Raw genomic sequence first — 24,682 nt, 5'->3', positions numbered from 1 at the left:
CCATTTTCCAGGCTAATGTCACAGAGCTTGCTCTTTGTTTTTGTTTGTTTGTTTTTTGTACATGGGTGTACATGTGCATATGTTTCTATAGATGTGTTCATGGATGTAGAGGCCAGAGGACAACCTTGAATGTCATTCCTCAGATGTCGTTCAGCCTTTCTTGAGACGGAGTATCCCACTGGCCTAGAACTCCTCAATAAGCTAGGCTATTGACTCCAGAGATCTGCCTACAGGACCTTTCCAGCATTGAGATTACAACCAGGCACCACTCTCCCAGGCTTTTCCTACATGGGTTCTGGGGACTAAATTCAGGCCTTCTGCTTGCAAGGTGGGTACCTTAGCAAATGAGCTTCTTCCTCAGTCCCTCCTGTATTTCTAGAAGGGACTTTTTTTTACAGGGGAGGAAGGTTCTAATGTTAAAGTCTAATCCAGTTTGTAATGATTTTTATGTATGCTGTGCAAAATAAAAACAATTTAATTCTTCTGTAAGTAGACATACAGTTTTGTTTTTGTTTCTTTAAATACAATTGATGGTAAAAAAAAAAACCTACCTTTTTCCTGTTATGCATTCTTGGGAGTCTTGTCAAAAATAAAGTAATATAAGTACTTGTGTTTAATTCAATGCCTCTTATCCTCTTCTCAACATCAATGTTTGCATGCTGTTTTGATCATAAAATCTTTATAATGTATTTTCAGTTCAGGAATTGTGACACCTCTGGATTTGTTCTTTTTGTGTAGGATTACTCTAGTTATTCGGGGGATTTGCAGTTCCAAACACATTTTAGGTTGCTTTTATTGATATGTAGAATTCTCAATTTTGATAGAGATGGCATTGAATCTGTATGTTGGTCACGTCAGATAGCACAACCCCAAGTGATCTCGTAACTCCTCTAGCTCAGAAGTGCAGGCTGTCATGCATCCATCCAGTCATGTCCTCTTTACTTATTATGGCTTCTTTACTCTCTTCATAAATGTTTCTACTCACAAGAGAATACACATACACATATACACATCACAGAATCACATGCACACACAATATTTATTTGTTTATTTACACTCTAGTTAGTAGCAGAATATCATAAGAAAGTATGAAACTCACTGGTACAAGTGCCACTGTAGTGATGGGCACAAGTCACAAGTCACTTATCTTTAATGTGAAATGTCAAAGAGGAACCAGTAAATGTACCATAGCACCTTATAAAACGATATTTTACTGTGACACCAAGATGTTAAATGGCAAGGGTAAAGTCAATGTGTTGTTTATTATCAACAAAGATGTTAACAGCTTAAAATAGCCTTTCATGAACATCAAAAATCATGAGTGATTTAGGCAAGTGTCACTATAGCCATAAGGGGAAAAAAACTATATAGAAGATACACAAAATGCATAAGAAAAGATAAAAGCACACAGTAAAGGAAGTAATCTAATCACAAAAGAAGATGACAAACATAGGAATGAAAGAACAAGTGGGCAATTTATTTGACTATAACTTGGTTAAATAATCTAATAAAAATTCTAGTCATTGAATAGATGGGCCCAACTATATGGTCCCTATGAAAGACTCACTTCACCTTTAAGAACATATTTAAGCCAAGCACACAGGTGCATGCTTTTAATCTCAGCACTCAAGAGATTGGTGGATCTAAGAGTTCAAGACCAATCTGATCTACATAGAAAGTTCAAGGCCAGCCACGGCTACAGAGTGAGACCCTGACTCAAAAAATAACCAATTAAAAAGTCTTTACTTTTCTACTGCTTGATTATAGTACATCATTGCACAGGCTTGTTTTGATAGAATCTGCATAGAGAACTTTCATCTTCCAGAATGCTGATATTTACACCTTTCCTCAGGTGTGCAAAGTTTTCTGCTGTTATATTTTAAAATAATCTTTCTGGCCCATTCTCTGCTTTCCTTCCTTCTCTCCTATATATCAGGCATTTGTTCTTTCGATGCTATTGCATAAATCCCATAGATGATTTTCTTCGCTTTCTTTCTTTTGGAGCCTTTAGGCCTTGTCCTGAGCTTGTCTGTGAGCAGGCTGGTCTAGGGATTCACTGAGTGCTAGACACATTCATGTTTCTACAGGGGACAAGCATCAAATATTCCTCTTCTGTCATCTTTCTTTTGTCTGGATCCAATTAGCTTTTTTAAAAAGAAAAAATATCTGTCTAATCTTATTTTTTCATTCTACATACTCCTGAAGTATGGGCTGTACAGTATGACTTTCTGTAGAGAACCACTGAACATAAAGAAGAAGAGAGCAAGCTTTCAATGCAGACAGGGACAAATACTATCACAGATAGACATTAGTATCAACACTGCAGAGATACAGTATGACACTGTTATAGTCTCTTGGCTACTTAATATCAAGGGATGGAACTTTAGGAGTTACAATTCAGTATTTGTTAGAAAAACAGGTATAGTCCAATAGGGAGATAACCTATAAAATAGCTGGCCAATGCTTCTCAAAGTTAGTTTTCAAAACAAAAATATCTGAGAAACTCATGTCCAAGAATAGCCTAAAGAGACATGACAAGTATACCATCCTAAATAGAAAAGGGAAGTTATGTAAAAAGTAATGAAATATGGCAAATCATTTTAGGTTCATCCTGTCTGATTAACCATTTGCTAATTATAGGCAACATACTAAGCTAGTGAGAGCAGATCATGGTAGTATTATTACATGTGATTGGCCACACTAGAATTCTACATGCAGATTAAATATTCTTTATCCAAAATTGGTGTGACCAGAACTGGTTTAGTTTTTTATTTATATTTTTTTAGATGTTGAAATATTCACATAATTATATTTCTTGGTGGAAGAGACTGAGTCTAAATATGAAATCCATTTTTCTCATATTTCCAAACATGTAGCCTGAAGTAATTTCATTCAATATTTTTAGGATATCTGGGTTTTCACAACAACCAGTTAGTTATATGAGGTCAGGTATGGAACTTCCACTGCTCCTGTCACCGAGACAGCTAGAAACTATTGAGACATGGGAATATTTCAGATTTGGAAATTAGGGATGCCCAATACCCAATGTAGTCTTTATTTCTCTTCAAATCTAAAACTTTTCTTTAAAATAAAGCCTAATAAAAACACTGAAAATAAAAAAGGATTACCCAGTCTTTCTAGAGCTCATTTGAGGAGAAAATGAAGCCAGAAAAAAAATACAGAATCAAAAAGAGTATAATATAGGCTTGAACAGAGAGTGTGAACTGTTAGAAGGAATTATAATACTTTCTTTAAATTATAACTTAAAATATGTGAATTAGCAGTAGCAACCAGCAAGTTCTTTCTCTGTGTTGATCCTGAAGTCTGTACTAGAATGATAAAGAAGAATTCGGTCTGCTATAAACTATGCATTATGTGGTAGAGGTAAATAATGTTAAATTAAAAACAGCCTTCCCAAAATATAAGAGCAAACTCCATTTCAAGTTACACTGTCCACACTGTTACACACATGTCTATTTCATATGACCACTGAGCTCCGAGAAATGTATACTTTAATGAATTTTAATCGCACTTTTCTAGAAAGTCCTTTTTGAGAGATGATAGAGTGAGTTGTTTCTCTTGGAGTTGGTGGTAGGCAAACAGAAACGGAAGGAAAAGGTAGAAGCCCTGGACACTTGACAAAAGACTCCATTTTGAAAGGCAAGGTGTGGCAAGTTACTAGGTATTTATCTGAATAAATCTGAATAATCTGAAAAGCATGTCTGAAAGTGGCTCAGGCAACACCAATGGTTTCATCATTGAGGGTCCGTTATCAAGATTCGTTAACAGCTTTTCTTCTATGGTCATGAAGTCAAGCTGTTGGACCACTTGAAGACATCATTAACAGAGTGACTTTTCTTACCAAGACTGGATCTCCTACAGGTTCCTGATCTCACCCTGCTTTCTTGTCTTTTACAAATATAAAGCTAACAGACCACTCCCACTCCTGGGGAACAAATTTGTGATTGGGGTAAACTGCGAGGGTACATCTAGCTATCGTAGTTATATCTGCTACAAATGCGGAATGATCTTAAATGACACAGAATATATAGCCCTCACGTCGTCCCAGGCTTATGCAAATCAGTTCTAGAGATGAACATTGCCACTACCAGACCTTGCACAAATCATGTTCATCTCATAGTCTTGGGCCCTTGAGCTGAAAATGAGGGTACTGGGTTAGGGCTCTCTGGTTCTTTGGGTGTGTGTAATCTGTGAGCTGGTTGTGTTTTAGCCGGCACAGAGGAAAACCATAAATGCACATATAGACACTTGCTTTTATTGGTCTTCAGATCACTGTTTTTTTTTAAAATTATAATTATTAGCCTTTTTTTTGACTGAGCAGCTGTTTAGCATTAGAAAAATATATTCAGGATTAGCCTTTTTTTATTAAATATTTAGCGTTGCCTACTTTACAAAGCGATTTACAGACATTAGCAATATTAGTATAGACAAGTTATAGCTGTAATTTCTTTTCCAGTCCCCAAGGTAAAATACTAAGCACTGAAGACGCCCTCTAGGCAATTCCCGAACCCACCAGTGCCTCCTTTCTGCCAGGGCGGGTTCCAGAGCAATGCTGCTCTCCTTCGGCAAACCTACATCATACTTCCATCATCATGTTTCCTCACATTTCCCATTAGGAACAACAACAACAACAACAACAACAACAACAACAACAACAACACCCAAACGCAGCAGCATTTTCTTTAAAATCCCTCCGATGATGAAGCTCCCGCTGGTGTAGGGATGCTCTAGGTCCTGCCCCACGGTTCTCGGGTGCTCGGCTCCCTACGATCTCCGCGGCCAGGCGCGCACCTGAGCGGCCGGGACTGGAGGGCGCGCAGGGCGAGGCCGGGGCCGCGCTCCTCCTCCGCACCGGCCGGGTCCCCCGCCTGTCACCTGGCGCCTTCCGCCTCAGTCCTTCTTCCAGGTCCCCGAGCTTCACCAGGCGGTCCTCGCTTTCCCCATCTTCCCGCAGGCCCCTGCCCCTCTGCCTGCACGCGTCCTTTCCGCGCCCGCACGCCCGCCGCGCCCCCAGGTGTCCCTGCAGCCCGGCCCCGCCACCTCCCTGGCCGCCCCGCCCCGCCCCGCTCCGCCGCTCCGGGGCTCGAGCCCGGCCCCACGGTCTCCCTCCCACCCCCGTCCCCCCTCGCGCCCCTCCCCAGCGCGCGCTATTTTTAGCCCGTCCTCCGCGCGCCGCCCGCTCGGCGCAGCTCGCCGCCGCCCGCCTCCCGCACGGCGCGCAGCGCCCCAGCCTCGCGCGCCCCCGCCGCCCGCGCCCCGCCGCGCCCCGCCGGCAACTTTCCCTCCCCGCTCGGCCTCCTGCCTCGCCATTCCCTCCTGCGCTGCGGAAGATGGCTGTTTGGAGAAAGGGGCGAAGTTAGGGGCTCGCTGGCGCGGGGCGGAGGAGGGCGCGCAGCCTCGGCGGGAGCGGGCGGAGGTGAGTGGCACCGCAGCCGGGGCTGGCGCTGCCCGGGAAAGCCCTGGGAATTGGGGGCCACGCGTGCTCCGGGCGCGCCGCGGCATTCCCTGTCGGGCTCTCCGGGTTGGCAGCATCTCTGCCGGGACTTCCACGCCACTTGCTTTGCATCTTGCAGCCCGGAGCTTGGTGGGTACCATTGTCAGAAGTTGGGTGCTGGGTGGTGGTTTTGGTGAAGACCTTGGCATTTGGCTAGGCAAACCGAGGCGAGGGTCGCTGGCCAGATTTTTACCTCGCCCTCCTACGCCTCCCCCTACCCAAACACACACCCTATTCCTGTCGGAACCAAGCTATGAATGAAAAGTTTGTACTGCCAACGTGTTGCTTGAGGGGAGAAATACTTAGTGGGGTACCTTTGATGTTTGGAGGGGCGCTTCAGTTCCAAGTCAGTACAGGAGAGTACTGGGTTTCCAGAAAAGTTCAGGAGATTGGAGGATGGGAGATGAAGCAGTGCAGTGCCCAGTGGATGAATCTTAAGCTCATTAAGGTAAATTGGGGGTGTCGCAGTGGGGATGGGATGCAGCGAGGACAAGGGGGCGTTCCCTGATCCCTGATTGCTTAGCTGGTAGCTTGGCTCTGAGGACATCACCCACTTGTCGGCAGTGAGAGGCGCTGGTGTCAGAGGCCTGTGTGTCTGTGGAAGACACTGGGACCGAGCCGCCCTGCAGTTCCAAGGCACCCTGGCTTTGCAGTTCATGTGATGTGGTCTTGAAGACGTCTCTCCTGAGTGAGTTTCCTAGGTTCCCATTTCAGGGAATTCTGTCACTTTTGTTTTCCCTGTCCGGAAGGTGTGTGTTTTCCTCTAAGAGGAACTTTCAGATTAACCGTAGCATTTTGAAATCTGTGAGAAATACAGTATAGATACATATACATATCTCACGACTACATATATTATGGAAACAAGATACAAAGGGCTTATAAAAGTTTCACTCATACCAGAAAAGAAGTGAAGAGCTAAATACCTCCCTCAAAGGTTTACTGCTTATGCAACTGAATATTCTCGGTGGGCTGAAGAGAGTAGAGATTAGGAACTCCGACTCCTTGGAGCATGTTCGTGTTTCCAAACCTTGTAGGAATTACTGAAATCTAGGAAAACCGAGTAAGTTCACTTGAATCCGTGTTACAGAAAAAAACAACCTGAAGTCTTTTGACATTTGAAAAGGTCTAGATGTTATTTTCTGATGCCCCAGAAATCTTTTTAATTCTGTAATTAGTAACAGCACAGAAGTTGCAGTTAATAAATGAGGGCAATTTAAAAATCGTGTGTGGGAAAAGATACATTTTGAACTACTCTTTGGTACTTTGGATGTTTATTATGAAATTAATGTGGCTGAAAATTTGTTGTTTTATATATTTGTTGTTCAGTAAGAATAAATGGTCTTTCTTATCTTTTGAAACCACTGTTCCAGTTTGGACCAGTTTAATTACACAGACATCAAGTCATTAATGTACCTTCTGGAAACTATTCATTTTGAAAATGCTTACAGACAGTATTATATCCAGAAAGAACAAGTACGTTAGTTGTGCAGTTTGCCATTTCCCCTCATTTATGTTGGCTGAATGGAGCAAATCTCAAGAGGAGAGGCATTTACTGTTAACATGTCACATGTGGGAAAAAGCCACCGGTCTTTAGATATGCTTCACCTGACAAACAGGTGCATGAGCAGTGGAGATCCTGAGCCTGACCTTTGATGGGTTACTAGCTAGAGGAAGAGAGTTCTCATCCCTGGTTTGTTCCTAAGTTAATGATCTTTACTACAGAGTGGACGTTATAGGTGGACATTATAGGTAGACAGAAGGTATGCGGGAAGAAGTTAAGAGTTTGAAATGAGGTGCCAGTTTATAGACAGGAGGCAGATTTTTCTTTTTACTTCAGTCTTCCTGTTCCTGTCCCTCTGAAGTGCAGCCTATAGAGCTGCCCTGGGATTGTCATACTAAATTATCATCATGATAATGCTCCTAAAACTGAATGGTGATTTTTATATGGTTATGATTGTTTGTGACTATTTTATTATAGACTTCATGAAGTTATTCTACCTGTCCATAATTACTGTGCACACACACATGCACACACGCTCATGCACACACACAAACATATGTACACATACACACATGTGCACTCACTCACATGCTTCTCTTTGAGGGTTCATGGAATTTTAAAGCTTAATCTTTAAATCTTTAAATCATAAGGCTAACTACAAGATAAAAAGTTAACTACATTAACGAGACCCGTAATTCATATTATGTTAATATTTTTAATCTAAGGGTATATTAAGTTTATATGATCTTCATCTTTATTAGGGTGATTTTATTGAATTGTTTAAACATTACAACATATTATGCTTTACACCCTCTCAGAAGGGAATGTGTATGTTATTCTTAAATAGAGATACGGAAAAATAGCTAACAAGGAGAGTCATCCGAGAAGCATATGGACATGATAGAATTCTTCCCTATGCAGCATCTGTACCTGCTCATTAGTGAGTAGTGAGGCTGGGCACATGTTTTCCGTGATTACATCCAAATGTGGCTTTTTTTATTTTTACTTCAATTGATTTTTTTTGTTTTAAAATGTAATTTATATTTATGTTTAAGTTGGTAGGGACTTTTACTGCTTGAAGTCCTTTTCCCCTAGTAAGGATAGCATGCTTAATTTTATTATAAGCATTCACAGATATGTGTAATTGTTTCCAGGTTTGTTATTCTTAGATTTCTTGATAATTCTACAACCCACCACACACACACACACACACACACACACACACACACACACACAGAGGGAGAGAGAGAGAGAGAGAGAGAGAGAGAGAGAGAGAGAGAGAGAGAGAGAGAGAGAGAGATAGGTTGGTTATGGAAAGAGGCCGACAGGTAAATGAATAGACCCAAGATGATACACTAGTGGACTTGTGACATTAAAGATAGTGATATGTATTTATCACTTCTTAATTACAAGAGCAAGCTACTATGACAGTATCATTGATGTTGTCCCTAGATTTTCAAGCCTCGTTTCTACAGGTGTATGGAACAGATTTTGAGTCATTTGTTACAGTTATGGATAGGGTCTTGCTGTTCGAGAAGTCTGACTCTGGCTCCTAACTTGAACACAGAGAAGCCATCACACTATTCTCTAAGTGGTATGCATTCGTGCAGGTTTGCCATAGCCTACATCTTGCCGTGACTTCATTGGCCTTCTTTCTCAACCTCATAATGATCCTCTCTTGATCAAAGCACCCTTGGGTTTATCAGCTCACGTACCAAGTGGAAAATCAGCAGTGAGGACAGTCTTGATGTGTTTTTTGAGAAGAAAGAATATTCCAGAAGTCAGTAATGGAACACCTACCCCAGAGCCAGATGTTGGTCAGGGATCATGCAGTATGTATCAAGGGCCTGTCCTCCCTCCCTCCCTCCCTCCCTCCCTCCCTCCCTCCCTCCCTCCCCTCCTCCTGTCAGTCTGATGCTTTGGTAAAACTCACAGTCTGATGGGTGTGAACAAGATGTTTAATGGGGAAAAAAAACCTCACCATTTTTATTCTTTGTAGACTTTGAACCTTGATAAATAGTCGTTACTAAATGAAAACACACAGCTACTTGTTCACCTTTTTCCTCATTCTGTGTTCCCTCTATCAAATCTCAGCAGAATTTTCAACATAATTGTGCACATGATTTGCAGCAGCCAAGGTGATAGACTTGTGCTATTGTGCCGTTAGATTCAGAAATGAAATGTATTATCCAGGATACAGAAGAAAGCATTGCAGTTTCATAGAAAATGAAGTCTTATGTAAGCGCACACATATCTGTTGAAAACAATTCTAGTTTTTTCTTTTTTAAAAAAACTAAGAAGACAGCACCAGACACTTTCTATTAAGTTAATATATATTTTTTTACTACTCCTTCTCCTAATTGCATACTTCGGAGACACTCATCTAAATGATTTCCAACATGAAGCACAGGGCAACATTTGATGACACATTGTTGACTGAAATGGATTTGGTTTACAGCCTTAAAGATACATTCTCTTACCTGTTGAGTGATGCATCAGGCAGAGGATATCAGGATGTTCTAAACTGATGGGTGTTGATACTGCTGACGTGGTACTTCCAATTTGTACAAACACTGTTATAGCGAGGAGGTGAGTATGCCAACTCCTGGAGAATAGTGATAGGCAGCATCTTCAAGACAGGTTAAGATTTGGATAGGTTATGTACCATGGTATTTAGTAGCAAGTCATGAAGACTAATGTCAGTTAATTTAAGTACTAAATACATTTATTAGAGAATATTGATCATCTTCATTTGCTGTTGCTGCTTAACTCTTTGCACTGATTTTATCAGCTTAAAACAACCTGCATTCCACACAGTTCAACTAGGCCCTATAATCAGCGCTCTCTCTCTCCCTCCCTCCCTCCCTCTCCCTCCCTCTCTCTCTCTCCCTCTCTCTCTCCTTCTCTTCAGGACGTGGTCAGGGCTGCAGTTTTATCAGGGGCTCAAATGGAGAATGAAAAGCCTCTGACTCTCCTTATGTTATTAGCATTATTATTTTCCTATAACTGTAGGACTAAGGTTCCATTTTCTTTCTGTCTGTCAGCCCCAGGCTATCTTGAAAACTGCTAGACCCCTTTTGCCAGGGAACCCCCTTACAGGAACCCTTACAGCATGGCAGTTTACTTGCTCAGAATATCCATTTTTCTACTTGGGAAAAAAAAAAGCAATATGGTATGGTATGATTAGTGACATAAGTACTACTTTGCCCCCCCTCTATATATGCATACACACACACACACACACACACACACACACACACACACACACAGAAGATTTTGGATCCCCTGGAACTGGACTTACAGACAATTGTCAGCTGTCATATGGATTCTGACTAGAGACTGAATCTGGGTCCTCTAGAAAAACAGCTTCTGTCATTAACTACAGAACGAACTAACTCACTCTCTCTCTCTCTCTCTCTCTCTCTCTCTCTCTCTCTCTCTCTCTCTTCCCCCCCCACTCACTCTCACACATACACATTATACTAATATAATGCAGTCAGCAGAGTGACATCATCACTTTGCAACATTATGCTGGTTCTACTTGTATTTAAAGGAGGCCATTGAACAAAGGCACGACTCATTTGAGGTCACCTTAAGATGTCACTACTACATTTTCTGGCTCATAAAATCTCTAGTACAATAAGTGGACCTGTCCGAGGAGAAGCCACTCTCTCAGGAGCAAAACTTGAAATGCCTTCTCAGAACTGATTCTGTGAGATGTTTTTGCTGTCACCACCCATACCCCAGCTTTTGTAAGGGAAGTTATGTTTTTAAGACAGGATTCTCTGTGTATACATAAGAATGAGGTTCAGTTATCATGACAAGAAAGAATGACATATGTTCACTGCTGAAGGAAAGAGGAGGAGGAGGAAGGGAAGGAGGAAGAAGAGGGTGAGGAGGAAGAGGGGGAGGGAGAAGATCCCAGAGAACAGTTGTTTAATAGTATGTTTAAATTTGACCAGCTTAGGCCACGTGACTGGAGTTGTGCTTGGTGATGGTGGTGGAGCCCCACAATGGAATGATGGTGGTGAGAAGAGAATGAAAAATCTTCTTGCAGATAAATCACTATTAGTGTTAACCTAGGAACTGATTTTATTCACTTTAAATGTTATTTCACATGCAGAAGGCTTTTAAGGGATTGGGTCCACTAATATTTTCAAGGATCCAGCACTATGATTTGGAGCTTACAGCATCGCCTTCTAAATTCTTTCTAGAGAAAACAGATCCCAAAGACACTTGGACTCACCATACTGTCTTTGGCCTAAAGACAATGGGGTGCATTTGCTATGTAGGAGTTTCAGGCCTATGGAACACAGCCTGTTCACTTTTCTGGGACAATTTGATTCAATCTAGACCTCTGCTCTGGCAGCCTGCCCCCACAGTTTCTTCTTCTGCTTTCTTTCTCACCTCCAGGTAAAGGGAGAGTTTGAAAGGTTAACTACCTTGCCCAGGGTCATTCAACTATGGGTGGCATCGGAAATTGAATGCAGGTCTGATTTCAGAGCCCGTAGTCAGAGCCCACATTCTGTACTCACAGCAGTAAGTGAAGTCTCCGGGGGAAGCTGTTCGTGCACACATTGAAGTGTGCCTCTGCTGTAACTGCTCTTGGGGTCCGTCATTCACCTTGAGAGAACTGCACACTGGAAGATGCTGGTTAAGGATACAAGGGAGAGCGGGCGCTGCATCATGCTTTCTTTTATTTTCCCAGCAGGCAGCACAGATTATAGGTCTCTCTTAGATCTAAAAGTAAGAATAGGTGGAGGCTGTTCATTTTTTATTTGAACTTTCCATTTTGGTTAAAATCAAAAGCTCCGAGTCCATCCCCCCCCCTTCTGTATGTAGATTTCTACTATTAAGTTAAATCGGGGGACATTATGAATTCTCACTGCCTCTTTGGCCATAGGGTTCTTTCTATAGCTTTTTCAGATGCCACTGTTTTGATCTACTTGAAAAGTCTATTGAGATACTCTTCCTTTGTTCTTCTATTACTCGGCTGTCCTTTCTACTCTGTGGTGCCTCTGAATTCTATTCATAGACATTCTGCACCTTTTTTCTATTTTATGTACTTAAATCTCTTCTTTAAATGGCTCTTGTCCCCTTGATCAGAATCATTGGCCCAGATCCTTTTCCTGCTTTCCTATGAGATACAAGCTTGGTGGGGTCCCTGGAAATCACATACATACGAGAAGCCTTTTCCTGGATACTTTAGTCAATCTGCAAACATTTAAAACTGAATATCCCAAGTTGGACTGTGTTAGACCAGGCAAATGCCAGTGGACTATTCTGTGGAGAGCAGGTTGTTGGAACATGGTGACTGTCTCACCCAGGTCCAGGTGTCTATCCTTCTCAAGCATTGCAGTTTACAAAGAGGAACTGTGAGCTACCCTCAACTCAACTGGAGAGGACAGCAATATCCTAATCCAAATAGGACTCAGAAAATCTTGAAATTAACTTGTTTCTGTATGTAAGTTTTAGTATTTTCATTTAGAGATACAGCTGTAAAAGGCTGAAGCACCCTGCATGACACTGTTTTGTTCACAGACCAGACCTAATGCCTTTGCATGTTAGACTGTTGCTGTTAGCAAGCCGTTTGTGTTTTAGGTAGTTGGAAACAGCCAGACTGAGGGAGTTATCAACTTGTAAAAACGCAACTGTCTTGTTTCCCCGAGCCGGGCATTTTCAAGGCCAGTTTCCTGGGATTATGTTATGCAAGCGTCACACCATCATGAGCTGAGTTTCTGCCCTTTGCAATGAGAGGACTTTCATTTTTTTTTTCTGCTTCCATTCACAGTCCATTTTCCGACCAGAGAGATCAAGGTCTTGTTTTGTAGCCATATTAGACTTTTCCTCCTCTGCTGCTTTGTTGGGACACTGTGCCCCTTAGGAAGCTGAGCTCCTGTTTGCTTTCCCTAGGGGTTCGATGCATGTACCATCTCCCCTGCCCCCGTGACAAATTCTCTGATCACTGCAGGTTCTCCTCATCACAATCTTCTCTCCAGAGATCCCTAGCAGTACTCCGTGATAATAGCTGAGGAACTGAGTTGTGTTAATGTTTAAAGCCCATGGTAGAAGCTACTGCATGAAGAAACTCTTTACTCCCCCCTTCTCTTTGTACAGACGGCAGCATTTTCATTTTTAAATGTAGCGATGCATTTAATGTACCTGGCACTGTACCAACATCCTTGTAGCCTCTGTACTTTTTCACCGCTCATTCTATGACCCCCCCCACCCCGGCCACACCTTGATGGACTTGCTTTCCCAACAAAATGCGACAGGAAGAATGAGCTGGTTTTGCTTAGAATACTAACCTGTACTGTGTGAACTTGTTATCCCTATGAAGTATTTTTTTTTGTTAAGTAGGTGGTGGTATAAAATGTAAATGCTTTTTGCTTATAGATTTTAGGAGTTATTAAAACCCAAACCCAGTGAACAAACACTGAATGTGAGCAAGAGAACAGATGAAGTGAGAGGAAATGGGACCGAGTGATGTGGCATTTGAAACAACCTGGCCAGCGTTGGGTTTGGGGTGCAGGATGGAGCCTTAGATTCTGCTTTTCATTTCATATCTGTGTAAGTTCAGAAAATATCCCTGGAGCAGTAGTTTAAAAACAAATAGGCAATATTAACTTCAAGGCCCTGATACAGGGTCATCAGACTCCATACACATCTGAGACCAAAATTCCATCAGTCAGCAATCCACTGTACATGCTGTAGTTTTTGTTGTTCTTTTGGAGATTCTGGCTTCTGTGTCAATGAGCAAAGTGTATTCAGAGATGGCTGGAGAATAAAGTGTGTGGAGATGTGATGTGTCACCAGTGTGCTGGATGCTGACGTTCACGCCTGCTCTTCGGTAAGGAATTCATCTTCGTCTTTCCTCTGATCAGGCGTTTGTGTTGTGTTTTGTTTGGTACAGATCAACCTTGCCCTGGTTAACCTGGGACTCACTAAGTGGCCCGTGATAAACTTGTAGCCACTCTCCTCTGTGCTTAGATTTCAGTTGTGAGCCACCCCAGCTATTACGTGACCTTTGTCTGGTATGACTGAAACACAGATAGAAAACATGGAATGTCTGCTCTGCAGCACTAACTTCATTTAAGTTCTTATTCAGAAATCAGTGAAGACAGATTTACAGAACCTCTGTAGATTATCGTCTCAATAAAAACGTATAATGGAGAAAGAATTCCATATTTGACTCATGGATTTGCGTGTGATTTTCTAATTAACACATTTTACATCATGTTCTTTCTCTTATGGGCATCAACTAGATTGAAACTCTCTAGGCCAGAGAGTGCCCAGCTTTACTGCTTTTCACAGCTGATGCCTAAATAATGTTGTTTGATCTACCAGCTCTTTATATGTTTATATTTTTTATTGCTCTGTGAGTCCATGAGGGTAGGGTAGTATTTTATTTTATTTTATTTTATTTTATTTTATTTTATTTTTGACGGGGTTTCTCTGTGTAGCCCTGGCTGTCCTAGAACTTGATCTATAGACCAGGCTGACCTTGAACTTACAGAGATCCACTGCCTGTGCCTCTCAAGTGCTGGAATTAAAGGCCCGTGCCACCACCACTTGGAGTAGTACATTTTTAGTGTGAGTGACTTTTTGTTGGTTCTTTGTAAATTTTACATCATGTACCCCAATCCCACTCATCTCCTTCTCCCCATTCCCTGTTACCTGCCCTCCACTCTTCCACCCTCCCTCCCCCAAAAGAGACAATAAATCTCACTGTGGAATCTGTAGTGTGTCACAGTGTGTCCCACACTCTTTTGTCTATACTTCTTGGTTTGCAAATGTTCATTGCAATGACTCCTTGGTCTGGTACGAGTGGCTTCTGCTACTCTATCAATACTGACTCCTCACTGGGGCTCCTCTCAGGTATCCTGTTGTTGCCCTGTGTCATGGAGATCCTGTAGCTTTGGATCTGTAAGACTGGCCCCTTCATGTACTCCAGTAGTTCATAGATGGGGTAGATGTTGTGGTGGATCAATTAAAAGCACAGGGCCTGGGATATATCTGAGCTGGTCAGACCGATGCCTTTCCTGCTCTCAAGCCTTTGGGGCTGGCTCATCAGCAACCCACTCCCCCACATAACAGGGCCAGTTCTACCTTGCTGCCCAGGAGAGGTGCAGAGCTGTTCTCTCAAGGGTTGCAACTGGTGAGGGTTTGGGCCAGCTCTCCTGCTCTCACGTCCTTGGAACTGGCTTTCCTGCCCTACTGTTGATGGTGAGGGATTACATAGGGGAGGACGGCATCTCTTCCTCACCCGAACCACCACCCAGCAGACAAGGGGTGAGTCCTGTTCTCTTTCACTGGCTCCCAGAGGGTGGGCTCTTGCCACCAGGGTCAGCTCTACTGTGCTGCCCAGGCAAGGTGCAGGGCCCACTTTCCTGAGTGCTGCAGCTAGTGAGGGGCAGGGGCAGCTTTCCTGCTCCCATGACCCCAGGGCCGGGTCTCTTGTCTGCCCCAGGTGGTGAAGGGTGAGGGGTGAGGAGGGTATCACTCTCATGCCACTTCACAGGAGATGAGTGGCAGGACCCGCTCTCCCAAGCTGATATCCTTGGGGTTGGTTCACCTGCAACTCCTGAAATGTGCAGGGCCTGCTGTCCTGAGTACTGTAGCTGGCTAGGGGTGGAGTCAGCTCTCCTGCTCTTAGGTCCCTGGGGTCAGCTCTGCCATGATGCCTAGGTGAAGGGTGGGGTCAGTTTTGTACAGCTCTCAGCCATCAACATGTTCTGGAAGGCAGCCCAGACCAGTTGGCCTTTGATGGTAACAGGCCCCTGATGCTTCAGGGCCACGGACCCAGAAGTGGTTCCCCAGTAGTAGCATAGGGCAGCATCTTACCATTGTCTCAGGTGGCATCACTGGTTCCTCACATCAGGCTGTTCCTCCCTATCCTCCAGTCTCCAGTTCTGCCTCTCTTCATCGTGCCCACATCTTTCTGTTTCTCTTTCTCTTCCATTTGTCTTGCTCTTTTTAGTGGCACGTGGGGTCTCTAAGTGTCTGGGGTCATCTTAGAAGTGATCTCTGGAGTGTTATGTCCCTCTTGCACATTATGACACCGGGAAGAGGTCATCTCAGACATAATCTGTCCAGAGCTTCATGGCCCGGGGCCTAGTGGGCTAGCTCCCTGTCCAGGTCCCGTGGCACCAGTCTGGTGGTCATTCCTTGATTGTTCCTCACCAGGCCCACCTGAGGGGCACCATGCAAGGGTTGTTTGTTTCAGGCTCATCTCTAGTCTTCTAGTTCTTCTAGTCTCTGGCCGGAAGCCTGTCTGGCCCTGTGTGGCACTGCACTAGTGGTCATCAGGTTAATTCACTGTCCAGGCACTCTGGATAAGTGGTCATCTCAAGCTCCCCCTTTTATGAAATGTTAGGCTACTAATCATTCAGATGTTCATAAATCAGAACACTGAGCAGAGACATAGCCTCTCCCCTCTCTGCCACCTACTGACACACGTGTGACACAGCGACCACACCTACAATGCCTCCAGAGGTAGGGCCCAGTGTAATCGTAATGGTTAATATATGACTCACCCATGAAATGTTGTTAGTAAATGTTCTAACTGGCTTAGTGCATGCTATTTAGAACTCTTCACTCCTGGCCTGCTCCTGCTAACAGGGGTGGGCACCAATGCTCTTCTATAGGACCTTGTACGTATCAAGATCTATATGCATGCTTCCCAAGACCCAAGCTAGTTGCCACATGTGTCTGAGAAGCAGCGATTATACCCAGTGGGGGACAAAGACTTGAGTCTATTTCATTTGATGTAATTATTACTCTCATGTTTTTGGTGGACAATCATACCCAATGATAATGCCTTGTTTCAGAATCATTTGTTCATTTATTCAATACTATGACTTAGTCTTTGGCAGTGGTAGGCTGTTGTTGTTTATGTCATTACTGGATGGATGCATTCTGCTGTATTACTTTGAAAACTGCAACATATTTCTTCAGGTTGCTTTCCTCCTTCCTCAAGTGACCAGTGATGTTGCATGTCACTTTTCCTATCAGCCCCTGTCTGATTTTCATCCTGTCCTTATGAATATGGAGGCCCAGCCTTACTCACCACTTTACCAAAATCAGGCTTTATCACCCCCTTCTCTGCCTGTCTGCCTCTCTCTGTGTCTGTCTGTCTGTCTGTCTGTCTGTCTATCTATCTGTCTGTCACCCTTTCTGTCTCTCTGTTTCTCTCTTTATCTCTCTCCCTCTGTCTGTCTCTCCTCTCTGTCTCTCCCTCTGTTTCTCCCTTCCCCCTCTTCTTTTCCTGTCTTTTCCTCTCTCTGTCTCTCTGCCTTTCTCTCCCTCCCTCTATCTCTCCTTCCTTCTCTCCCTCTCCTCTCTCCTCTCTGTCTCTCCCTTTTTCTTCTCCTCTCCCCCTCTTCTCTTCCCCCTTTCTCTGTCCCTCCCTCTCCCTCTGCGACCCCCCTCCCTAGTGAGCCGGGTTCTCTTATATTTGCTAGCCTCTACATTTTAATCTTTTTCTTTCCTAATAAGCCATTTAAACTTGGATTATCTACATTGCTTTCATCAATACCACTACTTCCACCACTGTCCTTACCTCAAACATCATTGTTTATGCTGTGGTAGCCCATATTTGAGATTATGTACTGTGTTTGATGGTATTCTGAACACATTTACAATTGGTTATTTAGAAATGCCATCTTTGGATAGTCCTTCTCTAGTATTGATTTCTTTGTCTATCATGCCCTTTGACCTTTCTCTGTTCAAGGGAAAAATGAGGAGCATTAAGTGAATTTAAACATATCAGAATTCAGTTGCTACATAAATAATTCCACCATCATAACCTTCCCAGATGTTCCCATGAACATGAAATCAATACCACAGGCTGTCTTGTTGAGAAGGGAAGAGATTTCTTTTTTCAAATGACCAGTGTCTTTCATGCAACTTGTGGGTCTGTGAGAACAAGATTTAGGTTATCGTCTTTCATGCACATGTTAGGCTTGGTATTGAATATGCAGATATTCTGTCTCATCTAATTCCACACAGAGGCTGAACCTGTTATAGAGGCTAACTATGCGGATTAACGGAAGCAAATTCTGATGACATGTAGCGACATATTAGAAATTTCTATTACTTTTGATTTCCTGTTGGCATTTTCAGACTCGCCCTACACGGAAAAGCGTGAATGTACAGATTTCTGCCCAGAGACTTCTCTTTTGTTCAGCCCAACTTAGTCACCCTCAGGCTTTATGGGCCCTCAGCATTTCTATTCATGAGGATCCACACAAAAGCCTCTATCTACACTGTGCTTTGTGGATGAATCACTCCCTCTCCAAAGTCAGTCTTGTGTGTACTAGATTTTCATCTTGAAATCCGCCTTTCCCTCATCCCCAAAAGATGCAATTCCTCTGTATTTTCTTTCCCATTACAGCACCACTGCTCACTGAGAGAACTTGTGGATGTACTTCGGAATAGGTTTCATGTACCCAGAGAAAACCTCAGAGGCCGTCTATAGAATTTTAGACTCCTGCATCCACAGTCAAGATTTGATGCTGTTGTTTCTTTCACCAGCCTCAGAAGATGGAAAACCTTGGCCTGCTTTGTGACTGTTTCCCCAAACCTCCCTGATAAACAATTCCCTTAGAAAGTCCTGACGCTATGTTTCTGGGCCTATGCTCATTTGCAGTGGTCAGGAAGTGAAGGGCTTGGTATAAATATATTTAAAAATCTCTTATCTACTTGTCTGACCTAATTTTTAACATTTACCCACACAAATACAAATGTTTGAGTTTAGTATTATACAGAACAGTAGTGTTTGCTATTTACAAAGTTCAGCAAAAGCCACATCCTGAACTTCTGCACTGACTTGCCTGCTAACTATAATAGTCCTTTGAAGTTACTACTTTTTGTCTATGGAAACAAATGAAATACACCGAGCTTCTATTATATTCTCAAAAGAATAAAGTCAAATATGATAGCAGTTTGGAATAAGATCCATAGTCTTAATTTTTATAGATTGTCAGATCTGAAATATCGAAGTAGTGACTGAAAGGCCATGAAAGTCTGTCCACATCCCAGGGCCAGGGAGATGGCCTCAGAGGGTGAAACACTTGGTTCACAAGGATGAGGAACATAGTTCAGATCCCCAGTATCATGTAAATCTCACACAGACATGGTGGCTTCTGTAATCTCAGCACTGATGAGGCAGAACAAGCAGGTTAGCTAGTCCATCAAAGCAGGTAAGCTCTGGGTTCCAACATGAGACCCTGCTCAGTATCTGGAGGAAGAGCTGTCAACTCCTCCCTTGATAGATGTAGCAGGTGTGCAGCTTGGTCTTTATGTGGGTTCTCCAACAACTGGTGTGGGGGCCTACCAGTGACTCTTGTTGGCTGCCTATGGATCCAGTTCCCCTAACTAAGCTGCCTTGTCTGGCCTCAGTGGGAGAGAATGTGCTTTGATATGCTGGGGTGGGTTGGAGGAGTAGGGGAGGGTGGGATGGGGGAGGGGCTATGTTAGGGAGAGGGGACAATCTGGATGTAATGTGAGTAAGGAAAGAAACTCAGTGTCAACCTTTGACCTCTCCAGGCATGTGCATGTGCATACATGAATGGTCACTCCATACAGGCACCTCATACATACACAGTTGATTCAACTGTAAATATTTAAAAACCTACCTTCTTACTTTAAAGAGTACATACATACTATTCTAAAGACATTTCCATGGTAAAAATACCTTCTGCGCTTCCCCAGGTACTTACCATTTGCTGTGTTCTTCACGGAGTGCGCATCCTAACTCCCTCACTCTGCCATCTATGCCTCAAAGTCTTATTTTTAAACATGTATTATAGCACAAATCTGATGGTGACGAAGACTTTAAGAGTTTGTCTGGAAACGTCTTTATTTCACTTCTCTTTGCATTGCTACTGTTTGATAATAGAATTTCTAATAGCCTTATAGAAATGCTACTTCACTGTTTTCTCATTTGCATAGTATTTATTGGAAGTTATCTTTGTTCATATGGATGTCTGTATGTATACTTATATACCATATGCATGTATATATGTATATATGTATGCATGCATTATGTATGTATATACATATGATAAATGCAATACATATGAATTCAGTGAGTATATTTAAGTGTCCTGTAGGTTTTTTCTTTATGACTGGCTTTGAGTGAATTACTTGCTGTGTCGTAGCTGCACTTCATTTTACTTTATGTTTGTTGATTGCACTTAGATGTGTGGGTTTGTAATTGCTGTCAAATTTGGGGGGAAAAAAACCCTTATGTGATTCCCTCTTCCAGTTTGAGATGGTTTATTTGTTCAGTCTCCATCATGGACTACAGTTGCATCAAGCTTGGTACTGTGTTTGTTTTTCTTCCCATTTCCTCTGGTTTATTTTGATAGTTTCTATAGCTGTGTCTTCAAGTTTTCTTCCAGTAATCGTATGCACTTTGCTTTTCTTCAGCACTGTAAATTTTCATCTGTTAAAGTTTTATTTGGACGCTTTAAAAATCTTCACCACTCTGTTTAGCCATATGAACATATTTAATGGATTTATAATAACTGCTTTGATGACCGTGAGTGCAAGTTCTAATGTCTTTTTAAATTCTTGGTCAATGTTTGATTGACTTCTAATTTTTTTTTTGGTTCTTTCCCTGTCTTTGTATAATTCGTATCGCTCCCTCTTCTCCCTGCAATGGAGGGTATTGAACCCAGGACCCATGCATCTGAGGGAAGCACTGTGTTCTGACTGACCTGAAGCTCTAGCCTTGTCTAGTAATGTTTCATGGATACCAGGCATTATGGCATTTGCTTTGTTGGTATTTTTGTGCCTCTCTAGATTTTCCTCAGCACTTTTTTTTTTTGGGGGGGGATGCAATTAGTGATTAGAAAAAAGTCTGATCCTTTCCAGTCTTGTTTTAAGATTCATCTCTAAGCATTGTCCCCAACACTGCATGAATTATGAGATATTTTTTCTCGCTGTGTGTCTGGCAGGGAGAGGCACAGTTCCCTGGCATATTGCATGCCCTGTACTCTTTACTCTGGTTCTTTACCTGGTCTCTGGGGTTGGGGGTGTTTCCTGATCACCTTTGTGTTGAATATCTAGTGAGGATTGACTGAAACTCTCCAGAGTCTCTGCTCAGCTTTCTTTCTTCTATCATACTTTTTATTGAATGTCAGGTCCCCTGGTTTCCCTAGATTCCCAGACCCTGTCTCTCATGACAGGTGAAGGCAAAGCCTAGATTTCCCCTTTGTTATTTAGAATCCATAAGATGGCAAAGTCACGGTTCTCCTATACTCGATTTCCCCCTTCTTAGGGTTTATCTCATATATTTTTTATTTTGAAGGATTATTTCATGGTATTCAATGTTATGTAATTTGTCCACAACTTAAATTTTTCTCAAACAAGAAGGCAGATCCAGTCTCTCTTGCAAAAATATATTTGTTTAATATTGAATCTGACATAATTTATTGTGCTATTTTCTTTTTCCAAGACAGAGTTTCTCTGTATAGCTCTGGCTGTCCTGGAACTCACTTTGTAGCACTGGCTGGCCTTGAACTCAGAAATCTGCCTGCCTCTGCCTCCCAAGTGCTGGAACTAAAGGTGTGTGCCACCACACCCAGCTTGTGCTATTTTCTATTTTTAATCATTTCCAAGTTTTCTTTAATGAATATTTTGAATTATAAGCATAGACATATATCATGCTTGATGGTTTTATCACAGTCCCTTCCATTCAAAACTATTCTTAATAACTGAACAATGTCGGTAGATGTTTGCAATCCTAACTTCTGAGGAGACTGGGGTGGGAGAACCATGAGTTCAGAGTCAGCCTGGTATATACTACAAGAACCTAATCTTAAAAGACTCCACAACAATCTCCCCCAAATTCCAGACAAGCAAGCAAGCAAGCAAGCAAGCAAGCAAGCAAACAAACAAACAATAAAAAGGCAAGCAAGCAGAAATCAAAAAAATAATTCTAATTTTACTGAAAAACTACTTTGTTTCATATGATACATTCTGATCGTGACCCCCCTCTCTGAGATCCTCCTTACTTCCCTACTAATCAAACTCCATGCCTGTTCTTTCTCATTCTCTTTAAAAAACAGGCACCGCCCCTGCAAAAATACCCCAAACAAACCAGAATTAAAAACAAAACACAAAGAAAACCACACACACACACACACACACACACACACACACACACACACATACACACACAATTGGAAGTCATAAACGCAATGCAAACAAAAGACCAATATGAAAAATAAAAGCCCAAACAAACCAACATGAGACAGACATAGAAATACAATTGAGTCAGTTTTGTGTTGGCAATCTTCTGCTGGGCATGGATGAAACCCCTAAGTGTGGTTAAAACACCCAGTCAAGTGTCATTAGAGAAAACTGTTTTTTCTTTCCAAGCAGGTGTCACTGGGGATAGTCTCGGAATAAGACTAGAGGCTCAAGTCTAGTCCTCCCTGTAGCACTGAGGCCCCTATCTAGTTTGAATTTGTGCAGGCCCTGTGCATGCTGCCACAGTCTCTATGAGATCATATGTACATTAATCCTGTTGTGTTAGAGTGTTTGAAGTTTTTTTCCTTGATGTCATCGATCCCCTCTGGTTCTGGCTATATTTCTATCTCTCTTCAGCATAGTTTCCTGAGCTCTGAGGGGTGGGCTTTAATGAAGAAATCTTCTTTATGACTGAGTGTTCCAGAAGTCTCTCACCCTTTGCACATTGTCCAGTTGTGGGTTTCTGTTCTAGTTTCCATCTACTACAAGAGGAAGCATGTCTGATGAAGGCTAAGGAAGGCACTCATCTATGAGTATAGCGGCATGTCCTTGGAAGTCATGTTCTATTGTTATGTTTCTTTAGCAGAATGGTAGTATTTGGTTTTGCCTCTGGGCCCATGGCCTATCTTGTCTTAGGTTTTTGGCTACCCAAGCAGTGCCAAAAGATGGGCATGCATTCCATCTTATAGAATGGACTTTAAATACAATCAGAGAACAAGTGGTTACATCCATAACATTTGTGCCACTAATGCATGTCACACTGGCCCATCACTTGTAGATTTATTGTTGGGTTGGTGACTACCTTTTTCTTCTGATAGTGAGCAGAGTACCTTCAGTACCATGAACAGTAGTCAGTAAGGTATTATTATTAAGATAATCAGAGATTAGGAAATTAACTTTGTTGAGAATAATAATTTATATATTTTTAAGTATATATGAGATGCTACTCTAGGGCCTGGTGAGATAGCTCTGCAGTTAACAGTCCTGCCTCCAGCCTAATCACCTTAGTTTGGCCCCAGGATTTATGTGATAGGAAGCAAGAACTGTTTCCCACATGTTGTCTTCTGTCTGCCACTTGTATGCCATGACACATGACCCCTGCAACGAATAAAAAAAAAAAGCATCATTATGAAGAAAAGATAGTAGTGTAGAAAAAAAAAACATCATTTAAAAAATGACGGAAGCCAAGTAGCTTTGAATATATGTGAATGAGCATAAAACAGCTTATGCATTACTGTATTTTAAATAGGATCATCTTTTATGGATCTTGTTTCGGGGGTTCTACAGTTCATGCAGCGGCCTCTAGAATGCTCATGTATTCAGCATGTAATGAACTTTGTGCTAGTGAATTACATTATTTTTAAATCTACTTGCATGTTTGAGTGATAAAATATAGCACTGTGAACTAATATGAGAGCAAAGGAACAAAATTCAGGAGCATATCTTGCCATAGTGAGCACATCTTGCTACTTTGAGAGTTTTCTGGCAGTAAGGGCACAATTGACTGTGAGAATGTAAAAGAATCCTTTGAGGTGGTATAGTTCCATATGCTGTGAGAATATGTCAATGATTTTTTAATTCTGTAATTTGAGTTTTTAATGTAGTCATTTGAAAACTAGTTGTTAGGCATGGCAAGAAGACCAGAGTTGCTTTAGAATGCTAAGGCAAATAATTTTGTAAGAAGAAATTAAAATTAACTTTAACTTTCTTCAGCACTGAAATAAATATCTGCACCATGATGCCAAAACTTGTGGCGATGTTATATTGCTGCTTCCAATATTTGATCATAAAGGTTAGATTTATGTACTACTGTAAAACTGAAGCAATATATAAAATAATTTGTAGAATTTTAAACATAGAATCTCAAATGGGAAAATACCTCACTGGTGGGAGACCACAGGTCTCTCAGTGTTTTTTCTTTATTGTCGTCAGATGTAGAGCCTCTTAGGTCAGCAAAGAGCACCTCCTATAGGCTAAGGATGACACTTTTTAGCCTCCTTTGTAGATAGGAATCTCAGCATGTGGCAGTATTCTGTGCAGAGGAAGTAAGTGGATATGATGTTTGGGACGTCCAGGTCTGCCTTGAAAGGACTGAGATATGCAGAGACGTCTCCTCTTCTTTCTTTGTTACTAGAGGGTGGATATACACTTAGTCCATGCTGTGGAGACCAGTGACCAATGCATGGTGAGACAACAGGGTTTTTACAAAGGTCTGGGCCTAGGATAGTGACTTTTTGCTTTTTAGAGTTGCCAAAATAGATTGGAATCTTAACTAAATTGTTACTGGTTTTCTGGAGAAAAAGTTATATGTCTTGTTAGTATTATTTTTTGCATTTAAAAATCCATGTCAATAGTTGATTTTTAAACTAAATTGCTGCTTTGCATATATATATATATATATATAT

At 42.0% G+C, this 24,682-nt stretch overlaps 1 protein-coding gene and 1 non-coding gene across 4 annotated transcripts in view; one reads left to right on the top strand and one right to left on the bottom strand.

Annotated features, from left to right (window-relative positions):
* Positions 1 to 6,114: 6,114 nt before the first annotated feature.
* Hdac9 (histone deacetylase 9) overlaps positions 6,115 to 24,682 on the top strand; it is an 818,562-nt gene continuing 799,994 nt past the window's right edge. For all 3 annotated transcript variants that reach the window (XM_028768862.1, XM_028768865.1, XM_028768861.1), the window contains exon 1: positions 6,115 to 6,203. The gene's annotated coding sequence lies outside the window, so the exon portion shown is untranslated. The remainder of the gene's footprint in view (positions 6,204 to 24,682) is intronic.
* LOC114622481 lies at positions 16,385 to 16,516 on the bottom strand. The gene has a single exon (XR_003711606.1). It is a non-coding gene; the product is annotated as a small nucleolar RNA SNORA17 (small nucleolar RNA).

Source organism: Grammomys surdaster, unplaced genomic scaffold (assembly GCF_004785775.1).
Source record: "Grammomys surdaster isolate TR1022 unplaced genomic scaffold, NIH_TR_1.0 188, whole genome shotgun sequence".
Lineage (NCBI taxonomy): Eukaryota > Metazoa > Chordata > Mammalia > Rodentia > Muridae > Grammomys > Grammomys surdaster.
Note: the sequence above shows the minus strand (reverse complement) of the source record. Positions and strands in the feature narration are given on the sequence as shown.